The 11247-nt window shown below is 38.9% G+C and overlaps 1 pseudogene; it reads left to right on the top strand.

Annotated features, from left to right (window-relative positions):
- The first annotated feature begins 1486 nt into the window (after nucleotides 1-1486).
- On the top strand, nucleotides 1487-6888 carry LOC103731196 (annotated as a pseudogene).
- Nucleotides 6889-11247: the final 4359 nt, after the last annotated feature.

Raw genomic sequence — 11247 nt, 5'->3', positions numbered from 1 at the left:
AGGCATATTCCACCAATGCCTGACCCAATAAAGTTTTAATAATTTAAATGTGCATAAGTTTTTCTGAACATGATCCCGATAGTGCAGGCAATAGGATCAACAATCAAAAAATAAAATAAAATAAAACCTCCTAAAGCTGAAAAGCTTCTGTACAATAAAGGACATCATCAATTGAGTGAAGGCCAACCTACAGAATGGAGAGAACTCTTTACTAGTTGTACATCTGAGAGATTGTTAGTATCTAGACTATACAAAAAAACAAAACAAAACAAAAAAAATCCAGAACAAAACACAAAACCCTAAACATTGGGGAAAAAAACTCAATGAAAAATTGTATCAAAGAAATAAACAGATTTCTCAAATGACGATAAATGGCTGAGAATTTTATTTCAAGTTTTCAACATCTTTAGCCATTAGGGAAACAAAAATTAAAACTACTTTGAGATGTCATCTTGCCCCAGTCAATGGGGGTGAGCTTGTGGGAAAAGAGGAACACTTATTCACTCCTGGTCGGAGTGTAAACTGGTGTCACCAGTATGGAAATCAGTGTGGTGGCTCCTCAAAAAAAATAGAAATAGATCTTTTGTATTATTCCACTGTTACACATACCCAAAGCACTCCTACTACAGAGTTTAGAAACCTGCTTTATTTGCAATGGCCAGGAAATGGAAACAGTCTAAACATCTATCAACCAATGAATGGATAATGAAATATGGTACATTTATACAATGGAATACTATTTATCTGATATTAAAAATGAAATTATGGGGATGGAGAGGTGGCCCAGTGTTTAAGAGTACTGATTGCTCTTGCAGAGGGCAGGTGTTCGATTCCCACCCCACACAAGACAGCTAACAACTATCTGTAACTCCATTTCCAGGGGAAATCCAATGCCCTCGTCTGACCTCAGTGGGTATTGCATGCATGACATGGATGCACTTACACACATACAGGCAATACAGTCATATACATAAAATAAAAAAAATTAATTAAATTATGAATTGTGCAGGTATATACATGGACCTGGAAACAATCATCCTGAGTGAGGTAACCAAGACACCGAAGGACAAATGTCCCATGTTCTCTTGCTTATGTAGATGCTAGCTTCTAATCTTTAGATAGATGTGTTTCAATTGGAAAAATCCAAAGAGATCAGAAAACTAGGAGCCATTGGGGTGGGGAGGATCTTCTGGAAGGAGAAACAGAATATAGTAATAGGGGAAAGGGTGACGCAGTGGGGCAGCACCAGCCAAGGGAATGGTGGGACTCACAGGCAGCTTTGCTTCTGAAGCATAAGTGGTGGTTTGGATGGGCCCCAGGGGATCACCCAGGTCACCGCCTACGCCTCAGTGGCCATCTTCCCTGTGCCCCCTCCAGCAGTGGGAGGGGCAGCATCCAGGAAGAAAGTGGCTGTGTGGTAGGGGCCATGCCGGCCAACTCAGTGAATGGCCCTAACTGGAGTTTTTAAGCACATCAATGAATATGCAGGACCAAACTTGATATTCTGGGGGCACCACACTAGGTTGATAGATTTATTGTGTGTGACTCAGAACTGAGTCTTTATCATGTGGAATGTGCTGTGAATTCAAAATTCAAAGCTGGATCTTTATGCTTATCTGAAGACTGCAGCTACACTGCTGTTGATAAATTCAGTTATACCCTATATGAAATGTGTTGCATGGTATCTCAATTATGATTCGGAATGTCTCCTAGCAGTTGGACGAAAAAAATGGTCGAGTTGTGCTTACAAGTCTTGATCATAATCATAACTGAAAGTTCAAAATTTGATAGGAAAAGAATTTCTTCCAAAATATGCATGACAATTCCCTGGCATGGAATCCATTGGATAGTAACTGGCTTACTGCTGGCCTAGATAAGCACAGAACTGACTTTTCAGTGCTAATACGGGATATCTGCAGCAAACTGTTCCCATGGAAGAAGTGAGAATTTCAGCAGGTGAAGCTGAGACAACATAATCAGTAACAAAACCACTTTATGAGTTAGGGAAAATGATGCTTGTCTCTCTCTTCGTTGGCTTCCAAGAGACCAGAAAATTCTCCTTTCTGGTATGCATTGTAACCTAGCCATATTTGATCTTTGGAATACAAGTCAAAGATGTTACTGTTAAAGAGTAACAGTAGACCCATACTTCTATGAGCATGTTGCTTTCTTCTATGAAGGTCAAGTTGCAATATGGGATCTTAGAAAATTTGAGAAACCAGTCTTGACTTTAACTGAGCAATAAAAGTCCTTAACAAAAGTAGCATGGTGTCCAACTAGGACTGGTCTGCTTGCCACACTAACAGGGGATAGTAATATTATTAGGATGTATGATATGCAGCATATAGCCACTCCCACTGGAGATGAGACTGAGCCCACTATAATTGAAAGGAGTGTGTGGCCTTGTGACAATTACATCGCTTCCTTTGCATGGCATCCAACAAGTCTAACTTGAATGATTGTTGTGACTTCCAACTGAACAATGTCTGACTTCACTGTTTTTGAAAGGTTGAAAGGATGTCTCTTGCCTGGAGCCCAATTACATCTTTAACGTGCGCTTGTGGTCACCATTTATATGAATGTGCAGAAGAAGAGAGTGATAATTCTTTAGAAAAACATATAGCAATGAAAATGCGCCTTCAGGCTTTATCGAGGTATGGACTTGATTCAGAACAGATGTGGAGAAACCACATTTTAGCTGGAAATGAAGACCCACAGCTCAAGTCACTCTGGTATATTTTGCACTTTATAAAGCAGTATACAGGAAATATGGATCAGAAATCTCCAGGCAACAAAGGATCATTGGTTTATGCAGGAATTAAGTCAATAGTAAAATCATCTTTGGGAATGGTAGAAAGCAGCAGACATAACTGGAGTTGAGATGGATAAACAAACTGATATCAACACTTTCAATGAAGAGAGAATTTTAGCTTTACAACTTTGTGGGGGGACAAGGAAAGGAACAGATATAGATGTGTGGCCATTTTGAACTCGCTTGTCCAAGAAGGGGGATGGGAAAGACCTGCTGCTGTGGCTTTGTTCAACTTGGACACCTGTTGGGCAATCCAAATCCCGATTGAAGGGGCTTCCTCAGAAAAAGGATATCTGAATCTCAATGTAGTAGCAATGGCTTTATACAAATGAGAAGAATTCCCTTTGGAGAGAAACGTGCAGCACTCCACGTTTGCAACTGAACGACTGCTATCTGTGTATTATGTTTGCATTTCTGACAAGCAAAGCAGGATCTTAGGATGGTGTTTTGTATGAGAACAAAGTTACTGTATGTGACAGAATGGCATTTGTTAAATAAATTGAAAAGTTGACCAATGAAATGAAAGATGCTAGAAATTTGGAAGGAATTTTGCTTACAGGCCTTACTAAGGATGGAGTGGACTTAATGGTGACTTTGGTGGATAGAACTGGAGATGTCCAGACAGCAAGTTACTGCACGTTACTGGGTTCACCTTTAGTTGTTCTTAAAGAATATCTGAAAAGGGTTCAATACTGGATTGAGAATTATAGAAATGTATTAGTTGCCTGGAGGTTTTGGCACAAGCGAGCTGAATTTGATGTTGACAGAAGTAAATTGGACCCCAGTGCCAAGCCTTTAGCACAGGTGTTTGTGAGTAGTAAATTTTGTGGCAAATCAATCTCCTACAGCTGTTCATCAGTGCCTTATCAGGGCAGAGGGTTTAGTCAGTATGGCATGGGTGGCTCACCAACAAAATTGAAAGTCACAAGTTGCCCTGGCTATCGAAACCCCTTCCTCAGGGTGCACTTTGTTTCATTAATATGGGAACACCTGTTTCTAGCTGTCCTGGGGATCCAAATCAGATGAAAAATTGGATTTGAGTAAGGACAAAAAATTAGCACAGTTTAACAACTGGTTTACGTGGTGTCACAACTATAGGCATGGTGGGCATGCTAGACATATGCTTAGTTGGTTCAGGGACCATGCAGAGTGTCCTGGGTCAATTTGCATGTGTAAATGTATGCAATTGGATACAACAGGGAATCTGGTTCCTGCAGAGAGTCTAGCCATGAAATTTTATCACCTAAGGAGAAATCTTGAAGTGTGGAGTTTTTTAATAGATGTCCTTCATAGTTCAAAAATATACCTCAGAACGAGTCACTCATGACTTTCTTATAATGGGAAAATAAATCATTCTTTCAGATCAGCAAAAAATAAATAAATAAAAATAAAGGGGAAAGGGGGATAATAGAATAGGAAGGGTTAAATGGGGTGGGGAATGGGAGGGTAGGTAGGGGAAAGGTATACAGGGAGGAAAGTCTAATACTATAGAAGCTTTGTACAACTACTTATTCATTTATTTATTTGTGTTTTATGTGTATGAGTGTTTTGCCTGCATGTATGTAAATGTACCCATGTTGTACAATGACCATTGCTATTGCTGTTAGTTGCCCTTCAGAACTTGATGTAAGACCTATGCTGAAGACATTAAATACATGCATCTTAGAACAAACAAGAAAAAAATTCAAGCTGGTATTGACCTCAATCTTCATCCCTGATGGTTAACTTTCATAGTACTGAAAGATGCTGTTTATACCACCAGAAGAGAAAACTATTCATCAACCTTAACCAGCTGTGAATCCTGTAACCTAAAATAACAAATGGTCTTACAAAAGACACCCACTGGTGAAATAGTGGCATGCATGTTATGGAGTAACCAAACATCCTCTGATTGGATTTAAGGCCTATTTCATAAGATGGAGCCTATCATACCTTGGACTGTTATTAGGGCCAAGAGCTTGTGACTAGTCAGGTCACAGGTACTAGATGCGAACCTATTATTTTGCTAAATGGGCATTATATTAAACCTATTTCTAATTATTGTTATAACCATATATTAATGAATCTCTCAACTCTCACCAGAGAGGCTTCTTGTAATAGATGGAAATTAACACAAAAATGAGTGAACGTGCAGAAAATACAAGTGCTCAGACCTAAATGTGACACCTATATAATACTGTATGACAAGAGATGGTTGATGAATACAAAGAAACAGTGTTTTTCAGACAAAACAGGGAAGTTACATATCTGAACCCACAGAACTTGTGACAATATGCCCTGTGTAAGCTCAAGGTAGACAACACCCCAGCATAGATGGAGGAGGTGGGCAATAACCCCTAGTCCTAGCTGATGAATAATTGACAATTGATGGGTGCTTGGAAAGGGAGAATTGGTTTATTTTCTAAAGGTGTGACTCCTGGTTGCTCAACCAGGCTACCAGTTTCCAGCATATGGACCCACACCCAAAGCATTTGGAAAATGCAAATTAGACTTTGTAGGCCTTAAAAAATAGTAATAGAGGATATGAAGTAAGGCATAGAAAGAGATGGACAGGTGTCTGAATATGATCAAAATATATTGTATAAAAATATCAAAGCATCAATAAAAATGTTATTATAAAAAAGAAATGTACCTGTTTTATTTTATCTTATTGGAGTACTATCGTGCAGAATATACATGAAAAATAAGAGCAGTTAGCAACAGGTGGTCAAGAATTAAGGGGACATAAGAATGTGTGAAAGTAGAGAGAGGATTATCTTGGAGCCTCTCCACACACAAAAATAGTGTCATTATTAAGAAGACAATGGGCTGGAGAGATGGTACAGCTGTTAAAGGCTCAAGCTCATAACCAAAGAGAAAGAAAGAAAATGGACACAGACTGAGGGCTATTTACAAGCCTCAGAAAATACCAAATCTTATCCAATCTTAATCTTGGATTTCCAGCTTCCATAATTGTGAGAAATAATTTCCTATTGTTGAAACATAGTACCCAATGGCATTTTGATTAGACTGAGGATCTAAGGAGGTTTGCTTCTATGTGAATTTCTTTTATTCTATGCTGATTTTGGCAGCCTGATTTTCTCTTATCCTACAGTTCACCTTAGGGGATCATTGAGACAACGTTGCTATTTTACTTGCTGTTCAGGTTAAAGCTGTGACAATCTTACAGAGTTTCAAGGGCTCTTCAGGAGAACATCTAGTATGATTCATAAAGATGGCCCCTACTTTACTTTATGTCTAACAGAACTGAGTTTTCAATGTTAGGAGATGTTTATTATCTGGGACTGATTTATGCAGTAGTGTAAGTCTCTATCCACATCATTTTCACAAATATGCATCAAGTGTCAGAGGAATAAAAATAAACAACAATGTCAAGCTGCCATTTGAGAGATCATAGTAGGTAGTAAAAGAGAGAATGTCCCACAGAGTGCATCTTCTCATGGTCTTCAGAGGAATGTTGCCTGCAAAAGAAAACCTCTGAGAAATGCCCACTGATGCCCCTCCTCTAGTCAAAGCAGTTGTGGAAGTCAGGATATTTGATGGGCAACTAAATGAAGTAAAAAAGACCCATTTAGGGTGGGTCTTCCAGCTTCAAATGATCCAATCAAGAAAGCTTTTCTCAGTTAATTCCAGATCCAGTCAAGTTGACAACCAAGATTATCCATCACAAGAACTTTATCTCAAAAAATAAGGTAATAAGTGATTTCTAGGCACAATAAATTTTGGCAGGTGGAGAATTCAGTGGCAAATTTCATGTCCTTGGGAGTTGGTAGGTTTAGGAGCAGAATGACTGAGGTACATTTTCTTCCTTTTTTTTACGACCTCCTTTCCCAATATTTCGTCTTTCATCGTCATTATAACCACCACTGCCATCACCATTATTATCATCACTAAACACTCAGCATCATTACCATAATCACACCACCATCATTATCACCACAGCCATCACTCCCACCACCATCACTACCATTTCCATCATTAACACCATCACCAGCATCATTGCCATCATCACAACTCCTACTACCGCCAACATTATCAGGACAGCCATCAGTCTCATCATCACTGCTATGGGTTGAGTATAAAGTATCCCTGACAAGCTAAGTGTTGACTACTTTGTCTCCATCTGAGACTGGTTTTGCAGGTTATGGGAATCTTAGGAAGTGGGTCATGTGGGGTACATATTTGAAGAGCATGTTTTCCTTTCTTTTCTTTGTATCCTGGCCATGATCTGTGAGCTTCTCTTCCATGTCCTCCTTATCATGATGACTGAAACATCTAAAACTGTGAAAAAAAAATAAATTTTTTAAGATGTTTCTCTCAGGTATTTTGTTGCAGTGACATAAAGTCTGACAAACCCATAAAATTTGCTATTGAGAAGTAAGGTCATTGATATGATTACCTTATCATGTGGTTGACAACTCTTTGGGCCTGGTTTGTGAAAGGAATTTGGAAAATTATGAAAGTGTGAGTGAGAATTTAGTTGCTTCATAAGTCCTATAATGCAGTAAGCAGAGTTAGTGGTTGTTATATTTGGACATGAAATTATCTCCCATAGGCTTGTGCATTTGGGCACTTGGTTCTTAGTGGGTGTCACTATTTTGTGAACACATAGGCCTAGCTAGCTGATAAAGGTACTAGGGATGGACCTTGAAGTTTATAGCATTGTCTTATTTAGAGATCAAACTCTTGATATCAGTGTTAGTGCCATATGATAATATGTTGCTGCAAATTTTCACCATGCTGAACCAAGCTTCAGCAGCTATGCCTTTCCTGCTTTGTAACCGTGAACCAAATACTCCCCTCCCTTAAGTTGCTTTGATCAGGTATTCTGTCATAAAGTTGAAAAAAGTATCAGGAATTTGTTATTGACTATGATAAACCTGACCATGTTGTAAGTAAGCCATTGCAGGAAGATGTGGAAATCTTTGGAATTATGATCTAGAGAAGCCCAAAAATGCCGTAAGCAGGTATTAATGGACCATTCTGCTGGGTATTCGGAAGACTGGAATGCTGATAAAAATGCAGTGAAGAACAAGCCCTTGAGATTTTAGAGGGTAGAAATGCCTGTAATGGTATTTGGGTTAAATGATATAAACAGTCTGGAGAAGACTCTATGTTCTGCTCATGCTCTGAACATCTGAGTGAGACTGGTCTCAAAAGAAACAGACAACTTTATTTGGGGAAGCAGATTTCCAAAGCAACACAACATTTAGGTAGTGACTTGGTCACTTCTTAGTCATATTTATAGTTAGAATGCAGAGCAAAAAACAGAACTAAAAGATGAGAAAAACATACTATTTGGTGAGGAAAGGAACTTAATAACTATAAATTTGTAGACAGGACAGAGAATCAGACAATGCAGTTGCAACTGTTAAGGAGATTAGAGCCACTAAAGAGGAACTGCACACTTTGCATTGGGACAACAGGAAAACTGTCTTGAGAACAAGACCATACTCACAGAAGGTTCCAGGGTATAAAATGAAAATACACTTGACTGTGTTTTCTTTTAAAAATATTTGATTTATCCTTTGAGAACTTCATGCAATATATTTTGGTCATATTCAGACCTTTCCCCCAACTCTCCCATCTCCCACCTCAACTTTATCTCCTTTATTAGTGTTTTTTTTTGAAGTTTTTAAAATTTCATAATATATTGTATATATATATATATATATGTCTATAGAGTCAAATTGGTGTTCCCAAATGTCCTTCAGTGTGTATCCATCAATTGGAACCTGATTAACTGACTTAGGGCCACTCGCTTAAAGAAAATTGACTCTTCCACTCCCAATAACTATTGGTTGCCAATAGTTCCTTAGCCAAGGTCGTGGCCTCTTCCTCACTTGCCCAGTTCTGTCCCAGGATATATATATATGTCTATAGAGTCAAATTGGTGTTCCCAAATGTCCTTCAGTGTGTATCCATCAATTGGAACCTGATTAACTGACTTAGGGCCACTCGCTTAAAGAAAATTGACTCTTCCACTCCCAATAACTATTGGTTGCCAATAGTTCCTTAGCCAAGGTCGTGGCCTCTTCCTCACTTGCCCAGTTCTGTCCCAGGATCTTGTCTGACTTGACCTCGATTGGGTCTTCTGCACTCTGTTCCCATTGCTCTGAGTTCATTTGAATTCATAGGAATAACTTCCCAGCTGCCTGGAAAGCTCTGTTTCCTTGTTGTCACCTCTGGCTCTTTCAGCCTTTCCTCTTTTTCTTTCCTCAACTATCCCCGAGCTTTGGGTAGCAGAGGTTTGATATAGAGTTCTGTTAGGGGACAGTCCTCTGTAGTATTTTATTCTTTGCACTTTGCCCAGTTGTGGCTTTATTGGACAATCACCATCTGTTGAACGAGGTAGCTTTGCTTCTAAGAGTTGAGAGATGACATGATTATTCTTTCCATTCTCTGTTCTACTCCTTCCTGAGCCTTAGGTGTAAAGGTCGCATTGTACATGTGTCACACAGGGTCGCACACTTCACAGACACTTATTCTCTGCATTTGATCAGTTGTGGACATTGTAATAATCTCCATCACTGAAAAAACAAGCTTTTGATGAGACATGAGAAGAACACTTGTTGGTAAATATAAAGATCCATATTAGAATACAGTAAGAAATTATGTTCTAAAGATGTGACAAAAGTAGGTTTTTGTCTAGGATGTATGACCTCTTCAGCCATGTGTATTTGGTTATATTTACAATACCTTATATGAATTTCCTCCCATTGAGCAGGCCTTAAATCCAAGTAGACAGCTATTGATTACCCTCAAGGTGAAATTGCTATTGCTGCACCAGTAGAGATTATTTGCTAGGCTGTTCATTGTTGTGGCTCATACCTTTTACAACTGTATGGGATCATTAATTGTTTTTCCTCCCTTGGCAGCTTACATAGAATCTTCTGATACTATGGGAGCTAGTCTTCAGGGATACTTCCAGGTCAGTTGTAGCGCAATTGCTCCAAGTCCTGTGTCTAAAGTATGACCTGCCTTCAGCAACAGGGACTTACGTTCAAGTCCTGGGAGGCAATCAAGGACTGTAGCATAACCTCTGTTATTTTGGGAGTATCTTGGACTACCCTGACCAACAACCCAAACGGAAGTTTCCCACGCCTGGCATATTTTTTTATTTTTCTGTTGTTACATAATCTTCAGCTAACTTTTCATACCACTTAAGCGCTATTTCTCCTCCACAGAGTTTTGTGGCATGGACAAAATATAGACAAGTTCTTTACTGGACTGTAACACAAATGTCCTCTAGTTTAATTGACAGAGATTTATTCCCATCTGAAACCAATTTATTGCCCACAATTCTATCATCATTCTGGACTGAGGTTTAAAGGTGAGAGACTAATTAATCTGACACAAGAAATTTCAACATAGTCCAGCTTTCAAATTGTAGCAAGGAGTCTCAGGAACTGGCCAAACTGTAGCTATCACAAAGATCAAGGGTGTGAAGTTTTAAGTAATAAAACATAAACAGACTTAAAGACAAAAACCACGTGGTCATCTCAATAGATGCAGAAAAAGCATTTGACAAAATCCAACATGGATTCATGTTTAAAGTCCCAGAAGGAGTTGGTCTGGAGGGAACATACCTCAACATAATTAAATCCATGTACAACAAACCCATTGCCAACGTCATGCTAAATGGAGAAAAACTGGAAGCATTCCCATTAAAATCAGGAATTAGACAGGGCTGTCCACTCTCTCCACTCCTTTTCAGTATAGTTTGTGAAGCCCTTGCTAGAGCAATAAGGCAGGAGAAGGAAACGGAAGGGGTGCAAATTGGAATAGAAGAGGTCAAATTATTTCTATTTGCATATAATATGATATTGTACATATGAGGTCCTACAAATTCCACTAGAAAACTGTCAGAATTGATTAAAGCTTTCAATGATGTAGCAGGATACAAAATCAACTTACCAAAATCAGTAGTCTTTCTATATTCCAAGAACAGGCAATCAGAAAAGCACTAGAAGAAACTCTCCCATTCTCAATAGCCTCAAAAAAAAATGAATAAACCTAAACAAAGACATTAAAGATCGCTACAATGAAAATTTCAAAACTCTAAAGAAAGAAATAGAGAAAGAAACTGGGAGATGGCAGGACCTCCCATACTCAGCGCTTGGTAGAATCAATATTGTGAAAAAGACCATCTTATCAAAAGCAATTTATAGACTCAATGCACTCCCAATCAAAATACCCAGGTTCTTACTTTGAGAAGAGATGCCCTGGGCTCCCTGTTTACACTGGGTCACCTAGAGGAGGTGTTTTTTTGTTTGTTTGTTTGTTTTTTGAGACAGGGTCTTACTATATGACCCCAGCTGTCCAGGAACTCACTATGTAGGACCATCCCAGGCTGGTCTCAGACTCACAGATCTCTGCCTGCTTCTGCCTCCTGAGTGTTGGAATTAAAAATGTATGCCTTGTATGCCACCAAT

The sequence above is a fragment of the Nannospalax galili genome, unplaced genomic scaffold (assembly GCF_000622305.1).
Source record: "Nannospalax galili isolate Female #2095 unplaced genomic scaffold, S.galili_v1.0 scaffold2130, whole genome shotgun sequence".
NCBI classification, from domain to species: domain Eukaryota; kingdom Metazoa; phylum Chordata; class Mammalia; order Rodentia; family Spalacidae; genus Nannospalax; species Nannospalax galili.
Note: the sequence above shows the minus strand (reverse complement) of the source record. Positions and strands in the feature narration are given on the sequence as shown.